Genomic DNA, 19199 nt, shown 5'->3' with positions numbered 1-19199 from the left:
CCCCTTAATAGCACTTGGGGTCCAAATGACCCTGAACTTATAAAATCTCTTGGGGTCATTATTAAGGGTTAATTTCCATTTTTTTGCTGTTATTGTAAATACTAGATCCTCACTCCTCACTATGGTGGTGTAGGATATAAATATGCAGCGGTTCACATATAGCAACTCTATTTTGTTAGAGATCGGAAATGCTTATAGTTTTTTTAGATCACTTCGTTTGGTACTTTTTTAATTGGCAAATGTTGTAAAATAGTAATAAACTTAAAGTTACAACTTTTAAAAATCATAACTATGTTGTTTTGAAATTGATTTTAAAATTGTTTATTTAATTTAAAATATACATGTTTTGATTTTGAAAAAGAAAAGACCTTTTGAAAATCGATTGGAAAATGGCAGAGTTAGGGTCTAAAATGCACTCTTTTCTAAAAAAATGTTTATTTTCTCCACACTCTTAGTTAATAAAAATCAATGAATGAGTTATGCTTATTTTATTGATATGTTTTTCGAATTTTTCGTATTTTTTATACAAAATTTGAGTTCTTTATTTTTTAAAAATCGTAGCTGACCACCGATTTTTACAAATATTTTTCTGTTGAAAATTTAAAACTCATATCTAACAAACAAAAGTAACAATTTTAAAATTAGTTTCAAAAAGCCTTAACATGCAAAGGCTCTAGTGCATATTTTAAAATTATACAGGAGAGACAAAAAAACAATCAAACTGTATAGGGACTTAGAGCTTTTTACTGTAATAAATTGGACTATGCGCTTTTTCTCATCACTACAAAACAACAACAAAAAAGAGATAACTGCAATTTGTATACCGTTCGCCATGAGTGGCAAGGGTATATATAAGTTTGTTAGTATATATATTCTGGATCGTTATAGATAGCGAAGTCGATATAGCCATGTCCGTCTGTATGTTGAAATCAACATTCCGTAGCCCCCAAATAACTTAAATACACGATTCATACATCAATATGTCGGGAATTCTTCCGGCTCGGATGCTATTTAAAATCGGCCATAAATGACTGAGATATAAGGAACAAACCGGGACAACCTCGATTTTTGCAATATTTTTGATCTATGTATATCTGGATTACTAAGTCATTAATATAGACAATATGGATATCTAATGATAGATATTTCAAAGTCCATTGCAACGATGTATATAAGGCTATAGTAAGTTGGACCTACAATGGGTCAAAATCGAGAAAAAATTTTTTAACCCGAATTTTTTTTTTCATAAATAAAAAAAATTTAAAAAAATTTTTGGAAAAAACTTTTTTTAAAATCAGTTTGGAAAAAATTTTAAAAACAATTTAAAAAAACATTTTAATTTTGTTTAAATAAAAAAATATTTTTATGTATAATTTGGTGAAGGGTACATAAGAATCGGCACAGCCGAATATAGCTCTCTTACTTCTTTTCTTTATAATGTATTTTTATTACTTATTGTACATTACTGCATTAAAATGTCAATTTCAAAAAAAATGTGGACTTAGAGCCTTTGCATGTTAAGCTAGCGATATTTATGATGATTTGAATTTGTAACTTCATTAAAACAAAGTGATCGAGAAAAACTATAAGTATTTTCTTACCCTATGGACTCTATCAAGACAGATTTGCTGCATGAAAACCTCTGCATTATTTTTTTTCGTTCACTTTTGTATCACTGTGTTATTATTCAAAGATATTCAAACACTTTTCCTTGTGAAATCTGGATGAAACTGGATGAAGAACTCAGAGGATTGAAAGAATTAATTCCTAATTAAATTTTCAAAATCAAATCAATTTTAATATTTTAAACATTCCATTAAATAATTCATAACGAATTAATTCACGGGCTTAATTTTTAAGTACTTCAAACTTATTGAATTCATTAATTTACGAATTCATTCATTATGGAATTAATTCCTTATTGAATCATTTATTCATTTGTTTTGTCAGTAATGGTTTTGTGGAATGAATTGCTGATATTTTTTTAATTCTTAATGAAGATTGTAGTGAATTAAACTTAAATTAAATTCAAAGCACTTCCAGAACAGGCTGTTTTTTATATATTTTTTAACAAGTATACTTTATTTTTACAAGCTTTTATTTTACTTGTGTTGGTTTCTTAATTGTTTGTATGTTTTTTAGATCAAAAATTGTAACTGAATTTTGAACAAAATTAGAAATGTTCACAAATTTTTTAGTATCTTAGTTCTCATTATGGTTGCAAATAGGTTTAGGGAACCGGACTAGTAACAGTTTAGTCATATTGTAAAGATTTTGTCTTAATCTTTGTGGTTTTGACGTCCATAATAAATTTAAACAACAATTATTTAGATCAAAAGGAAAATAAAATGTTTGGTAAGTAAAATAAATCAAATACTTGTAATAAGTTATTTCGGAATATTTCAATTGGACACAAATATGTTTTACATGAACCTAAATCTTTCTATCAACTTTTGTGAGGATCGATCAGACTAATTCGGTAAGGTATTTTAATGATATTCCAAAATTATAAACAACATTTACACAAATGTTGGTTAAAAAACTAATTATTCAAAACTGCTTATTCAAAAAATCTAATAATCAATTACTATATTCTCTATGACTGTTAACATTTTTAAGATCAAATGGCTTAAAAATCTCAATACTAAATTTGAGGTCATCAGTTTCCGTAACTCTAGAACTCATGACCTATGAAGGTGAAATTTGTGAATACATAGTTAAAATTTGCAGAAAAAAAATACGAAAAACACATTTTCAATTTGTCTTTTCCAAAAATGAACGTGAAAAATTACAATTCCAATTATTCTTTTCTTAATTCGAAATGAAAAATATCATATTTTTCTGAATATGAGATGGAAAATCTCAATTTCAATTGCTTTTTTCAAGTTCATATATAATTTCATCGAGATATTAATTACACTGTGCTAGTTGAAAAAACTGTCAAGCGAAGCACCCGCGGGGTTAAACTAATTCGGGTACGGTGAATTCCGTTTTTTTAGGTTAGCTCGTATTTTCGAAATATACAGTTATTTCGGAGGAAGTTACACAACATATATTCGCGTAACTCAAAAACGGTTTAGTTTATTGAATAAAATGAAAGAAACCGAGATTACACAAAAAATTGCCTTTAAGTAAGGCTTAACATGTTTTTAATCTTCGAAGTCGTTTTAGAAATATAAATTTTTTTTTGGCAAGAAAAAAATAATTTTTTAGAAAAATTTCAAAATTTTTGCTTTTAAAAAATGCATATACGCTCTTAATTTTATTTACGCATATAGAAAACGAGTTCCAAATAAAACAAGCCCTAAATGATTAAAATCTGTCCACATCTTTTGTGAAGTCTTTTAATTTTTTTTTAAATTTTCAAGACGTCATATTTTTGCACCGGAAATGGTCTCAAGCCAAAAAGTCAATAAATTAATAAACACTTGCAATAGTCTACATAATAATTGTGATAAATTTCATTAAAATCGAAGATGACAAAGACGACTGCTGTCCGCTTTGGGAAGGATCATCTCTATTACCTTATAATTATTGAGTATACTTGATATGATTGATCAATATTTATTACTCATACGCCAACATGGTTAATGTGAAAAATTCATCTACAAGGGGGGAAATAATTTGTTTTAAATTTTTTGTAATTTTTGTTTAACACATAAAATGCAAACAACTCCTTCTATAGAAATTCCCATTTGGGTTTTGCTAGTTTTAGCTGCTGTTCGGATTTTATTATACACTTCATCATGAGTGGCAAGGGTATATATAAAGACTTCATTAGTCTTTACTTTCCGTTGCTGTTGCGTTCTGTTCCGTTCTGGATATTACTTATGGCAGTTAGTTGTTCTGTGAAAAAATATATAATTTTTCTTTTCTTTTAGCACATAAATTTCTTTAAAACACATTAACTTACCTGGCATTCCCATTTCCTTTGATATTTTCGACCAGACGGCTCGTTTATTTCTATTAAATTTCACAAAATCAATAACAAATAATTTTTTTCTTTATTTGAAAAGCCGCTGTCATTTACAATTACGTAGACAATTTTTGTTTTTAACAGGTTCGTCCGGAACAGAACGGAACAGAACGGAACAGCACAGAAAAACTAACTACTTATACATGTTTTTCATGTACAAAAGAGAAACAGCTGATTCGGAACGTAACAGAAAGTAAAGACTAATTCTGCCTTAAGTTTGTCATTCCGTTTGTAATTTCTACATTTTTCATTTAGGACCCCACAAAGTATATATATTCTGGATCGTTATAGATAGCTGAGTCGATATAGCCATGTCCGTCTGTGTGTTGAAATCAACTTTCCGAAGCCCTCAAATAACTTACATACACGATTCATACATCAATATCTCTCGAAATTATTTAAAATCAAAAAAATCGGTCCACAAATGGCTGAGATATAAGGAAAAAACCTGGACAACCTCTATTTTTGACCCTTATCCGGATTACTAAATAATTAATATAGACAATATGGATATCTAATGATAGATATGCATTTCTAAGATCTGTGCAACGACGTATATAAACCCATAGTAAGTTGGACCTATAATGATTCAAAATCGTAAAAAAATTTTTTTAAATTAAAAAAAAAAAATTTAAAATTTAAAAAAAAATTTTGAAAAAAAACAATGGAAAAACATTTTTGAATTTTGTTTACCTAAAAATATTTACAATTTTTATTTTAAAGTTGGACCTATAATGATTCAAAATCGTAAAAAATAATTTTTAAACCGAATTTTTTTTTGCACCAAAAATTTTTTTTTCGCTATATATTAAAAAAAAAAAATTTAAAAATAAAAAAATAATTTTTAAAATTTAAAAAAAAAAATTTTAAAAAACAACTGGAAAAAAATTTTGTATATTATATAATTATTTTAAAGTATAATTTGGTGAAGGGTATATAAGATTCGGCACAGCCGAATATAGCTCTCTTACTTTTTTTTTATTTTTTTTTATTTTGTCTAAAACTTGATTTTTCCGACGGACATGCAAGTTTTATTAAGGTTATATCTCGGAAACCAATTGGAATTTTGTTTTCCTGTCTTTGGCACTATTTTAATTATAGACTAGGAGAATAAAAATGTAAAACAATTTAACCCGAAAAAAAAACAAAATTGCTAAAATGTCGAAAAATTTTAATTTTGTATATCTTTTTCACCACTTTTCAAAAATTCAGTAAAGTAATCTTCAGAAAAAATATTCCTTATAATATAATTCATAATTCTTCAGAACATTATAATACTGGAAAAGGATTTTTTCACTTTTTCCTGCTGTACTTTACTACCGCACAAAAAGCTGTAATCGAGGGCGTTTTAGAAATGAATCGTGTACAGCCAGACGAAGGAATGAAAATGATGAAAACAATGCTCAATTGCTTTCATAAAATCAATGCATCTATGACATTGAAATTTCATTTTCTGCATCATCAATTTGATGAGTTCTTACACCAATTGCCCACCCAATCGGACGAACAAGGAGAGCATCAGGTCACCATGTCAATAGAAAAACAAAATTTTGACAAACGAGTGCCAGCAAACATGTAGAAGCCATTTGCCTGATGTGCTATTCCATATATTTATAACCATATACTGTCTAGTTTATCATTCAATAAAAAATAACAAACTAAAGAAAAAAAACTACGTTTCTATTTAATTTAAATCTTGCGTTAAGCACAACAGAAACATTTCTAACTTTTTGAAGAACTGTAAAATATAGAAAATATTCTCAAAACATAGAGAAACTAGCAGAAAAATTAGCATAGATAGATTCTTTGGAAATTCCAATTTATTTTAAGTAAATTTCCTTAAATAACAAATCTGCCATTTAATATAACTATATACAATTTAAGCATTAATACATATTAATTATAAAATCAATAATTTATAAAAAGATTTGCAAAGATGGAGACAAAAAGAAAGTAAAAAAAAACATGAGCATATTTGCATTAATTAAACTACAAATAGCACTTGTAGGAAAATACTTTAAGAAATAAAGATAGAAAGAGAAAGAAAATATATACCCAGTAAAAAAAATAAGAAGTAAATCTAAAACCACAACATTTTCATTGTATACCAAGTAGTAGAGTTCGACCGAATATTCGATTTTGGTTTCGGATTAGGACAAAAGTTTTCAGTCATAATATGGCCAAATACCGATATCGAAACTTTTATAAGGGTAAAACAAAGATTATGGAATGTTAAAGTAGAAAAATGTTTGGAATATAATTAACAAAACACAAGGTATTTTTTCTTGTAAAATGTATAACTGCCTGTTCCACGATGTCGAATGAAAAATGAGTCATACAAATAAAAAATTTGTATGAAAAACACTCAGTTTTTAAAATTCGTTCGAATAGTTTTTATACAAATTTGTTCGACTCATTTTTCTTTCGACATCTTGAAACAGGCCTTAAGTATTTTTTTAAAAAATTTTTCCTCAACATGAAAAATATGATTAATGGAGTACACAATGTAACGTAAGTGCTGTAAAGGCCACCTAAAAATGAGCTGAATCATGCTCTAAAATTAAAATAATTGACTTGTTTTGGAAATTAATAATACATTTGAAAAGTTTCAGTTTGTTTCGGTAGGCGAATAATGAATACTAGGATCGCCTGGTGGTCAAAATTCGGACACTAATAACAAAATTATACAGTTAGTTTGAGTATACGCAAAAATATTTTTCACGTTTGTGTACAAATACACGTGTATTTAGATGTGCATAAACATGTTGTTGTTGTTTTTCAAGCAAATTTAAAACGCTTTTTAACACTTTTATGGAAAGAATTTTTAAAAAAAAAATTGTGCACATCTAGAGAAAATAATCTTTTAAACCATATAGGTTTCATCAATATTGGTGGACAATAACATACTTAAAAGTGTACCACAAAAAAACGTGTGGCCTATTTATATATAAGACTAGCAGACCCGGTGCGCTTCGCCACCCCAATTAGAAGAATGAAATAGTACTATTAAGTCTCCCTTTGTGAATCTAATTGTAAATGTCTAATTTCATATTTCTGGGTCCATTATTATAGAAAATGCAAAAGAAAGTTACCACTAAAGTCACCTTTTGTGAATTCAAATTCATTTAGAATCATGTGTGCCTAAAATTATTATAAAATATTCAAAAAGTACCATTGCAATAAACAAATAGTACCATTGATTATCACTTTTGAATTCGCACTCACTAAACCATAACCCGTCAATTTTTTTTGTATAGCCTTTCCTATATTATCAACTAATTTTGTTTCTATAACAATATTTAAAAATTATCACAAAACCCAAAAAAAAACGAAACCGCGGTTTTGAAATTCTTTGGTTTTTTGGAAACGCTAGGTCCATTATTATAGTAAATTCACAAAAGTTCGTATGAGAACAAAGAAAAAGTACCAAGCGCCTTGAATTTTCACTCACTTGGGACCATAGACGCCTATTTCATATGTCTATGTCCATTATTACAGAAAATTCAAAAAGTACCATTAGAATATATAAAAAGTACCAAAAAGCTTGTGATTTCCCACTCACTCCCATATAAGCTTAATTTCATGGTTTTAGGTTAATTGGTGAAGAAATTACAAAAAGTACCATTCGAATAAAGAAAAAGTACCAAAAAGTCTATCCCTAGAATTCTCACTCACTTTAGAACATATACGATTAATTTCATATTTTTATGGCCATTATTACAGAAAATTCAAAAAGTACCGCTACAATATACAAAAAGTACCAAAAATTAGGCACTTGTGGATTCACACTCACTCCGGTCCATATAAGCTTTACTTCATGTTTCTAGGTTCATTGGTGAAGAAATTACAAAAAGTACCATTCGAATAGAGAAAAAGTACCAAAAAGTCTCCCCCTAGAATTCTCACTGACTTAGGACCGTGTATGCTTAATTTCATGTTTCTAAGTCCATTGTTATACAAAATTAAAAAAAGTACCATTATAATAAAGAAAAAGTACCATGAAGTATCCGCTTGAATTTTCACTCACATAGGACCATATACGCTTAATTTCATGTTTCTAGGTCCTTTATTGTAGAAAATTCAAAAAGTACCATTATAATATAGAAAAAGTACCAAAAAGCAGCCACGTGTGGATTCCCACCCACTCGGGCCCATGTAAGCTTTATTTCATGTTTCTAGGTTCATTGGTGAAGAAATTACAAAAAGTACCATTCGATTAAAGAAAAAGTACCAAAAAGTCTCCCCCTAGAATTCTCACTTACTTAGGACCATATATGTATGCTTAATTTCATGTTTCTAAGTTCATTGTTATAGAAAATTCAAAAAAGTACCATTAGAATAAACAAAAAGTACCAAAAACTCTCCCCCTAGAATTCTCACTCACTTAGAACCATATATGCTTAACTTCATATTTCTATGTCCATTATTACAGAAAATTCAAAAAGTACCATTAGAATATAGAAAAAGTACCAAAATGCAGTCACTTGTAGATTCCCACTCACTCCGGTCCATATAAGCTTAATTTCATGTTTCTAAGTCCATAGTTATAGAAAATTCAAAAAAGTACCATTAAAATATAGAAAAAGTACCAAAAATCCCACACTTGTGGTTTCCTACTCACTCGGTTTATATATAAGCTTTATTTTATGTTTCTAGGTTCATTGGTGAAGAAATTACAAAAAGTACCATTCCAATAAAGAAAAAGTACCAAAAAGTCTCCCCCTAGAATTCTCACTCACTTAGGACCATATATGTTTAATTTCATGTTTCTAAGTCCATTATTATAGAAATTTCAAAAAAGTACCATTAGAAGAACAAAAAAGTACCTATAGTTCTGTTCACACATTTTGGTACCTAAATATTATACCCTATGCCTAACACAAACTTCACTCAGATACAAATCAGCTAACTTTAATGTCGATAAGTGCAATAATTTAAAATATTAAAAAAGTACCATTAGGAGAAAAGTACCAATTTCCCTTTTCTTCCTCGAACACCCCTCAAGTTCGACCTTTAAAAATATTCCATTTTGCCAAAATTGTTTATGCTACAGACATGTCTCAAAATATTAAAATCTGTGTTAATGTGCCCAAGAAAAAATATGTTTTAAAAAAGTACCAAACTGTTTACCCGGATTTGGCCCAATACACATTTTGGCACTCGAGTTCCAAATAACACCCTGTTAGTTAATTTTTGTATGAATCCAGGAACCAGTGTTAAAAAAATTATCAAAATTGGATTAATAATTTCAATAAAATGTATTTTTCCGATTTTATCCCCTTTTTGGTACCTTTTTTATCCCCATTGTTTTGGTAAAATTTAATTCAAATAAATTTCTGTATCGTGGTGGGAGCTCATAATAAAATATTCGTATGCCTATGTCAAATTATAGAAAAACATATTTTATGAAAAAGTACCAAAAATAAACACAATTTTTATCCCTTAAGGGTTCGAATTTCCAAAAAGTACCAAACTTATATTTTTTATTTTTTGATAATTAAAGAATACGATTTAAAATTTGTTTCTATGTTTATTGGTTTAAAAGATACATAGGGTGCAAAAAAAGTACCAAAATACAGTTTTTACCCGTTTTCTCCCCTAAATGTTTCGAATTTCAAAAAAGTACGAAACACCTGTCAGCTTATTTTTTAAATGGAGTAACATGCAACTTTAAGTTTTTTTGTATCTTTATTAGTTTTGAAGATATAAGGTTACCGAATTTACCCGTTTTTACCCTTTTTTACCCCCTAAACGTTCGAATTTCCAAAAATCCCTTCTTATCGGATCGTTTTGGGGAGGGAGGAACCCACAGTTAAAATTTCGTGATTATAGCTTCAGCCGTTTGGGCTGTGCGATGATGAATCAGTCAGTCAGTCAGTCAGTCAGTCAGTCAGTCAGTCAGTAACGTTACTCTTTTATATATATAGATAGATTAGGTTCGGCTCGGTTTTGACCTGAAAAATCTTGTTTCGGTCGGACTCTACCAAGTAGCTTTGTGTTTGTTTATTTATCACTTTAATCATTCCAACCTACAAAAGCTAAAATCATTTATAATACGTATCCAAGGATTGGGATCTAATATGTCACTAGTATACCAAAATCATTCATAATATATTGTAGAATACCTCTAGTATATATACAATTCAGAAATATGGATCACTTCTCGCCAGTGGCATTTGGGTGGAGTTTCACAGAAAATGGAACTACTTCAGGTTTTGTTTCATCAATGATTGATTGGTATTCTCTATTTTTGCTGGGTACATATGAACTTTACATACAGGTACATTAGACAGGTTCAACAATGTACAGGTTTAGAGTTGAGTTGTTCATGAACGAACAAGTTCAATTGAACAATTCAGTCAAATGAACAATATGAAGTTGTTCAATCATCTTGTTCTTTTTATTCACATTATTCCTTTTGGTCATCTGTTATTATATGAAACTTATATTTTGAAAACGCTTTTAAATGGGATTTATGTTGTTTGAAATTTATATAATTCCTTCTTCTTTTCTTTATTAATAAAATCAAATTCTTTTTCCAAAAGCAGAAGTGACCTGTTCGTTTTGTTCACTGCAAAAACATTAAGAGAGCAATTGTTCATTCACTTAGTTCAGTCTAACAGCACAGAATAGAAGTGAACAACTGAACAAAAAAAACGAACTTGTTCATTTATTTGTTCTGAACAAAAACGACCAATCAGTAAAAAGAACGATTATGCCCAACTCTATACAGGTTAAAATGTAAAACTACTTCTCATGAAACTATAAATAAATTAAAACTTGAGACAGATTTAAAAAAATGGATTTAGTAAATGTTTTCATAAAGGATTTATGTCCAAATTCTTAAAAATAATTAATTATATTTATAATAGAAACTATTAACTAAAAAACAGAAGATTCCTAAAAAAAAAAATTAAAAAAATTCATTAGCAGTGTTCAGTGTTTGATGCTTATGGTCTTGCGAAAGTGTAAATGCAAAATTGTAAAGGTTTTTGTGTGTATTATGTTATTGGATTACGGTAAAATTTTGCATTTACAATGATGCTAGACCATTCGCACTTAATAATGAACTCCGCTATTACTTTTTCAGTTACAGTTGTATTTTTAACATGAACCATGTTAGCGTATGAGTAATATTTATCAATCATATCAAGTATACACAATAATAATATGGTGTATAATAGAGATCAGCGATCCCGTGATTTTTGAAGAACGTCTATTATGGATGGCTACCGAACTGAAGTTGAGTTGTCAGTTTCCAAAATGGTATTACAGATGACAAATGGAACGCCTAAGAGTCGGTTAAGTCGAGCCGGCGAATTGATAATATTATTACATTCTGACAATATGACATGATAAGAGACCTTGTGAATTGACCAATTATGTATTATTTTTATTGTTAAATCTGCTCTTATGTTAACCAAAAACTCATAGGGAAAATATACATAGAGCGGAAACTAGAAAAAACTCAAACAAAAAAATTGCTCAAAAAAGTTACACAAACGAGTGTTGTTTTTGTTTTCACATAGTTTTTTTTACTACTAAATTCTCACCACTTAGGTTTTTGACAACTGAGTTAGGTCTTTGACGGAAGAGTTTCCGCTCTATGTATATTTTCTCTATGCAAAAACTAATATTTGCTGTTTTAAAAACGTCTGTTAATAAAAACATAGGAAAATAACAGAATTAATTAATGATAAACAATTTTTAGTGAACTGATGTGCTACTTAACATTTTATTTCTTGTATTTATTTCATTTATTCAGAATCAATCCCTAAGGGCCAAATATGATTCAAATTCCACTCAAAAATTTCACATTTCACTTTATATACTGTATGAGAGAGATACTCATATAACTATTAATTAACAGTATGTTGAAAAATGTTAAAGAACGAAATTTAACAGTATGTCCAAAACTGTGAAAGAACTGTTACTTGCTGTACATCCCAGCAGTTAAGCAAATAGTCAATGTATCCCTTCTAGATGTCGCTAATGTCTTGGCTGACTCCAATTTAAATGTGTTATTTGTAGTGCAGAGAGAAGTCAATTGGTTACTTTATACATCCCATGTAATATAGCGTGAAGACAATTGTCACTTAACTGTCTCTAAGTAATCTAGAGTGTAGTCACTTTAAACGTTTATTTTGTACTCCACTTTTTTGTGAGTAATTCGTACAAACTGGTTTTAAACAAATTGTGTTGATATAATTCTCATGATGATATTCCATATTATTCTCATGCTGACTTCCCATTTAACATAGCGTAATGCCAATTGTCACTTAAGTGTCTCTAAGTAACCTAGAGTGTAGTCACTTTAAACATTTATTTTGTACTGCACTTTATGAAGTTACCAGAAGCAATGTATTGGAAAGTTGTCGGAGGAATGTTTATTTGCAAGTCTTTCTAACTGACAATTTGAGATCAATTAGCACCCGTATATGTATGTTGAAATAACTACACATAGAAAACAGATTCGTGTTAGCAACCGAATTTGTTGCCAATCGAATGATTCTACCTTAGTAACCGAATTTTACAGTTGTGGCTACAACCTTTTGGAAGGGGTAACAAAAGTTTGGTTGCTTCATCCGAAATTCTTCTTTAACAACTGACTTTCTGTTGATAGAACCGAAAAGTTATATGTGTGCAACCGAATCATTCGATTGGCCACAAATTCGGTTGCTATTACGAATCTGTTTTCTCTGTGTAGTTATATAGCTGAGTAAGATAACTGACTATATGTAACCAGTATGTGAATCTAATACGTTATTAGATTCACTGTAACTAGTTGTGTTCCTAAATGATAGGTAAAATCTATAGTTCGAAACAGTCTCCAAGAACTGCTGGAATATTGAGTAAATGCTTCAAATTATTTGAAAATTTAAAATATTCAAAACCACTAGGTTGTTTAAAATGGAAAACGCCGAATAACAGGATTGGATTTTGAATACTGTAGTTTAAATTTAGAGCATAGAAATTAAATTTGGACCACTCTAATGCGTACATATGTACGTGTATAATTTAATAATTAAAAGGAAACGTGTTATTTAATGACGCCTTATAATGATATATGTATGTATTTGCTAATATTTAACATTAAAACAAACGAAAATTAAAATTTTAAAACTGAAACTATATAAACAAATAACTGATTCAATCATATATCGTTAGAGGTGGAATAAAGACTTTGTTAATATTTGTGTTTAAAACACAGTAGCTGTTATTTTGCATTACTTTATAACTCTTACCCCAGCCCTAATTCTAATTTGAGAATGGTTATATATTTTGACCAATTTTCATTATATTACAGACATAAATCTTAAACCATAGAGTGAAATATCATCCAGGTCTGTTTTCCAAATTATTATAAATTGTGTTAAAGCTTAAACATTAAGAATTATGACCTTCTGTATTTGCGGCAACATACAAAAATAGTACCTGTAATTTTGTTAACTTAACAAAATTCAATAAAAAAATAAAGTAAAAATCAAGTGGCGCCTTTGTAACAACACATGTTTACAGCTAAAACTGAATACTTAACCTCTTACCTACTCAAAATAAGTATAAATAATTCTTTGTCGTAATAGAAATTTATTATTAACCCGGGTATGTGTGTTTATATTTACAATACAGGTGTTAAATTATAGGACACAGACAATAGACAATAAGGAAAATTTATGCAATAACCCATCAAAGGAGTTGGTAACATTTTCTCAAGGGACACAACAAGTCAGTCAGTCAGTCACAACCGGAATACGAAAATTGCAAAAATAAAAACAAACATGTACGTCATATGTTTAAGTATGTGGGACGATGTGCATATGTCAGTTATGAGGGTAGGGCTATAATAGTACCGTTTTTTGGGGGTACAATTCAATTTTGAACTGAAAAAGTACTGTTGCTTCATATTAAAATTATAAAGAAATGTTTAAGACACTAATCGTGGATTATTTAAACAACAATAAACGGTCTCCTATAAGAAAAGTTTAACACACTAATCGTGGATTGTTTAAACAACAATAAAGAGTTTCTTATAAATAATGTTTAAGACACTAATCGTGGTTTATTTAAACAACAATAAAGGTTTTCTTATAAGAAAAGTTTAAGACACTAATCGTGGTTTATTTAAACAACAATAAAGGTTTTCTTATAAGAAAAGTTTAAGACACTAATCGTGGTTTATTTAAACAACAATAAAGGTTTTCTTATAAGAAAAGTTTAAGACACAGTAAAGGGTTTCTTATAAGAAAAGTTTAAGACACTAATCGTGGATTATTTAAACAACAATAAAGGGTTTCTTATAAGAAAAGTTTAAGACACTAATCGTGGATTATTTAAACAACAATAAAGGATTTCTTATAAGAAAAGTTTAAGACACTAATCCTGGATTATTTAAACAACAATAAACGGTTTCTTATAAGAAAAGTTTAAGACACTAATCGTGGATTATTTAAACAACAATAAACGGTCTCCTATAAGAAAAGTTTAAGACACTAATCGTGGATTATTTAAACAACAATAAACGGTCTCCTATAAGAAAAGTTTAAGACTCTAATCGTGGATTATTTAAACAACAATAAACGGTCTCCTATAAGAAAAGTTTAAGACACTAATCGTGGATTACTTAAACAACAATAAAAGGTTTCTTATATGAAAAGTTTAAGATCCACTAATCGTGGATTACTTAAACAACAATAAAGGGTTTCTTATAAGAAAAGTTTAAGACACTAATCGTGGATTATTTAAACAACAATAAAGCGTTTCTTATAAGAAAAGTTTAAGACACTAATCGTGCATTATTTAAACAACAATAAAGGGTTTCTTATAAGAAAAGTTTAAGACACTAATCGTGGATTATTTAAACAACAATAAAGGGTTTCTTATAAGAAAAGTTTAAGACACCAATCGTGGATTATTTAAACAACAATAAAGGGTTTCTTATAAGAAAAGTTTAAGACACCAATCGTGGATTATTTAAACAACAATAAAGGGTTTCTTATAAGAAAAGTTTAAGACACTAATCGTGGATTATTTAAACAACAATAAAGGGTTTCTTATAAGAAAAGTTTAAGACACCAATCGTGGATTATTTAAACAACAATAAAGGGTTTCTTATAAGAAAAGTTTAAGACACTAATCGTGGATTGTGTAAACAATCTTATAAGAAAAGTTTAAGACATTAATCGTGGATCGTGGAAACAACAATAAAGTGTCTGTTATAAGAAAAGTTTAAGACACTAATCGTGGATTGTGTAAACAATCTTATAAGAAAAGTTTAAGACATTAATCGTGGATCGTGGAAACAACAATAAGTGTCTGTTATAAGAAAAGTTTAAGACACTAATCGTGGATTATTTAAACAACAATAAAGCGTTTCTTATAAGAAAAGTTTAAGACACTAATCGTGCATTATTTAAACAACAATAAAGGGTTTCTTATAAGAAAAGTTTAAGACACTAATCGTGGATTATTTAAACAACAATAAAGGGTTTCTTATAAGAAAAGTTTAAGACACCAATCGTGGATTATTTAAACAACAATAAAGGGTTTCTTATAAGAAAAGTTTAAGACACCAATCGTGGATTATTTAAACAACAATAAAGGGTTTCTTATAAGAAAAGTTTAAGACACTAATCGTGGATTATTTAAACAACAATAAAGGGTTTCTTATAAGAAAAGTTTAAGACACCAATCGTGGATTATTTAAACAACAATAAAGGGTTTCTTATAAGAAAAGTTTAAGACACTAATCGTGGATTGTGTAAACAATCTTATAAGAAAAGTTTAAGACATTAATCGTGGATCGTGGAAACAACAATAAAGTGTCTGTTATAAGAAAAGTTTAAGACACTAATCGTGGATTGTGTAAACAATCTTATAAGAAAAGTTTAAGACATTAATCGTGGATCGTGGAAACAACAATAAGTGTCTGTTATAAGAAAAGTTTAAGACACTAATCGTGGATTATTTAAACAACAATAAAGCGTTTCTTATAAGAAAAGTTTAAGACACTAATCGTGCATTATTTAAACAACAATAAAGGGTTTCTTATAAGAAAAGTTTAAGACACTAATCGTGGATTATTTAAACAACAATAAAGGGTTTCTTATAAGAAAAGTTTAAGACACCAATCGTGGATTATTTAAACAACAATAAAGGGTTTCTTATAAGAAAAGTTTAAGACACCAATCGTGGATTATTTAAACAACAATAAAGGGTTTCTTATAAGAAAAGTTTAAGACACTAATCGTGGATTATTTAAACAACAATAAAGAGTTTCTTATAAGAAAAGTTTAAGACACCAATCGTGGATTATTTAAACAACAATAAAGGGTTTCTTATAAGAAAAGTTTAAGACACTAATCGTGGATTGTTTAAACAATCTTATAAGAAAAGTTTAAGACATTAATCGTGGATCGTGGAAACAACAATAAAGTGTCTGTTATAAGAAAAGTTTAAGATACTAATCGTGGATTATTTAAACAACAATAAAATGGAAACAACCAAATAAATGCTGTCGTAACAAACAATTTTTGTTTAATTAAGGACCCACGAATGTCGCGTTCTTGGTCATGTTCTTTAAATTTGTTCGGCAAAGTTTAAAAAATATCGATATGTTTCATATTTAAAATAATTATTAACCAAAATCTAGGTACATTTAACAGCTAAAAGTACTTTTTTACCATTAAATTGGTACATTTGAATCTCTGAGCTGTAGCTGTACTGTATGTTTGTGTTTAAACTTAAGTATTGTTTTTTATTACATCAAAAACAGCTGTAAGATGGCTAAATTTTAATAAGGATGTCCTGATTAATAAATTTGTGTGCTTAAGGTTTTTATTTTTGCTTTCGTGTTAACAAAACAAAGTACTCGTCGTACAACAAAATGTATTAAATTTTTTTTTTGTTTGTGCTTTTTCAACACATGCGCTCCTAGTATTTTGCTGATTTTATTTCAATTTAAAAAGGATGCTGCCGCTGCTGCTGCTATGGATGTAGAGGTATTTATTTATTGCCCACATACTTGAAGATACGGCAAAGTTCGTGTGTGTATATAAATAGGAAGCAGCCAAAGGATAAAAGTTTAGTTGTAAACAGTTGCTGTGATTTCTTGGATTGTAGCATAAAGTGCTTAACGATTTGTCTTCATTTTAGTTTTCAAATAACGTAAGATTTTGTATAATTTTTTGGCTTCACATTTAACTTTAAACAAAATAATGGAAAAACAAAAACTCGGTAAGTCAAGTGAATGTTGTTAAATGCTGAAAGCAACTTTAAATTAAAAAAAACCTAAAGCTATAGGTCATGTTTAAGTGCTTTAAAATCGTTCGTGTTACTTGCCCGTGGCATTAAATTCATAAATTTTTGTTGCAGTTGTTAAAAAATTATTCAAAGTAAACAACAAACTTGTTTACAAATTGTCAAAGGCAATGATATTGCCGCACAATGGATTGGACACAATTAAAACAGAAAATTCTTTGAAAAGTGAATGTTAGTTTATTGCAATCTTATTTATGTAAAAAGTGTATTAAATATTAAAATTTTTAAAAGAAATATTGAGTTCAGATGTCTAAAGTATTTTAAACTGACGCCCTTATACGAGTAGCATATACAATTCAAAAACTCGAATCAGTTTTATTATTCATAACGTTATTATAGTTGACAAACGTGATAAATTAGTTTTAAATATTTTTTATATCTGTTAATGCAGTTTTTATACTTTTTTGATATGATTTGTAATGCTTTGGGACTTAGCAATTACTACACCATTTCCAATTGAATTTCAGATGATTGAATTACAGAAATTTCTAACTGAAGTTCAAAATATACAATTATATTTCTGAATTTTTCATTTCTATTTCAGAAATTTCTAATTGTGTTTCATAAACTTACATTTGTATTAAAGAGTATTTCAGAATTTTCCAATAGCAAACTGATGACAATTTCGGAAATACGAATATAAAATTCTAAAATACAACTGCAAATTTCTGAAAAACGAATAAAAAACAAAAACAATTTTAAAGCAATTTTGAAATACAAATGGAAACTTCTGAAATATAATTAAAAAATTCTGAAATTTAATTCGAAATGTATTTCTTAGTGAACTTAACACATTTTCTTTATTTTAATTGTTATTTGATTTAAAGTCATTATTGTCACTAAAGTTGCTCTCAAATGTCAATGGAACAAGGATATCAGTAGTTAAATAAACTAAAAATGAATATAATTTTAGTGCTATTACTTAATAACGTATTATAGTCAATTCCATTTGAATTGAATTTAAAAAAAAATTTATTTATCAATTTTGTAAACGGTTTTTAATAAAAAGGTATCAGCCTAACCACAAAAGTCTTTAAGTCGATTTCAAATTCGACTATTACATGGCGCTACAGCGAAAAAAATTGTAAAATGACCTAGCGTAAAAAAAAATTGTAGCATTTTTTCTCCAAAAAAATTAATAAAAAAAAACATTAACTAAACAAACAATCAAATATTTGTACAGTTTTGAATTTAAAAGGTAAATTTTTTCGAATTTTTTTTTGAAAAAGTTTAATAGCTTTTACAATTATAAACCGATTTTAACAAGTAACATCGTAAAAAAAACAATAGGTTTTCATAGAAAAAATTAAAATAACTATTGTTGAATTAGGAAAATTAAAAAAATTGCTAAACTTTTGATTAAAACTTACTTGGAAATGGAATGTTCGTTTAAGATTTCGTAATCGGTCTAAGAATGTGTGAGTTACCTACCCTAAAACATTTTTTTCAAAATAAATCAAAATTTTGAGGGTGTTTCAAAAACGGTTTTCGTATGTCCTCACCTGGGCCTACAACCCAAGTGTGTTATTTAAAATTTCGTATCATAAAACATGAAACAAAACAGAATATGTTATTTATTATTTTGAAATTCTAGGTATTTTTTTTTAAATTTTTAAAAATCTTTTTTTAAAAAATGTCTTAGCTACAGAAAAAAGAATAGTTCTGTTTTAAAAATAAGTCGACTTTAACAAAAATTAACTTTAAAATTTCTTATGTGGTTAGGCTGTAAATTTTTACTTAACTTTTTTAAAAATTCCTAGGCATTTTCCAGGGAATATTTTTTTAAAAAATTTCCTGAAATTTAATATTGTCAAATTTCTGGAATTTCATTATAAGTTTTAATGTTGCAGTATTATTTCTACACAGATAAAACAAATCGTTGACACAGACAAATTATTATTTAAAT

This window comes from Calliphora vicina, chromosome 3, assembly GCF_958450345.1.
Source record: "Calliphora vicina chromosome 3, idCalVici1.1, whole genome shotgun sequence".
Taxonomy (NCBI): domain Eukaryota; kingdom Metazoa; phylum Arthropoda; class Insecta; order Diptera; family Calliphoridae; genus Calliphora; species Calliphora vicina.
This window is presented reverse-complemented; position numbering follows the sequence as displayed.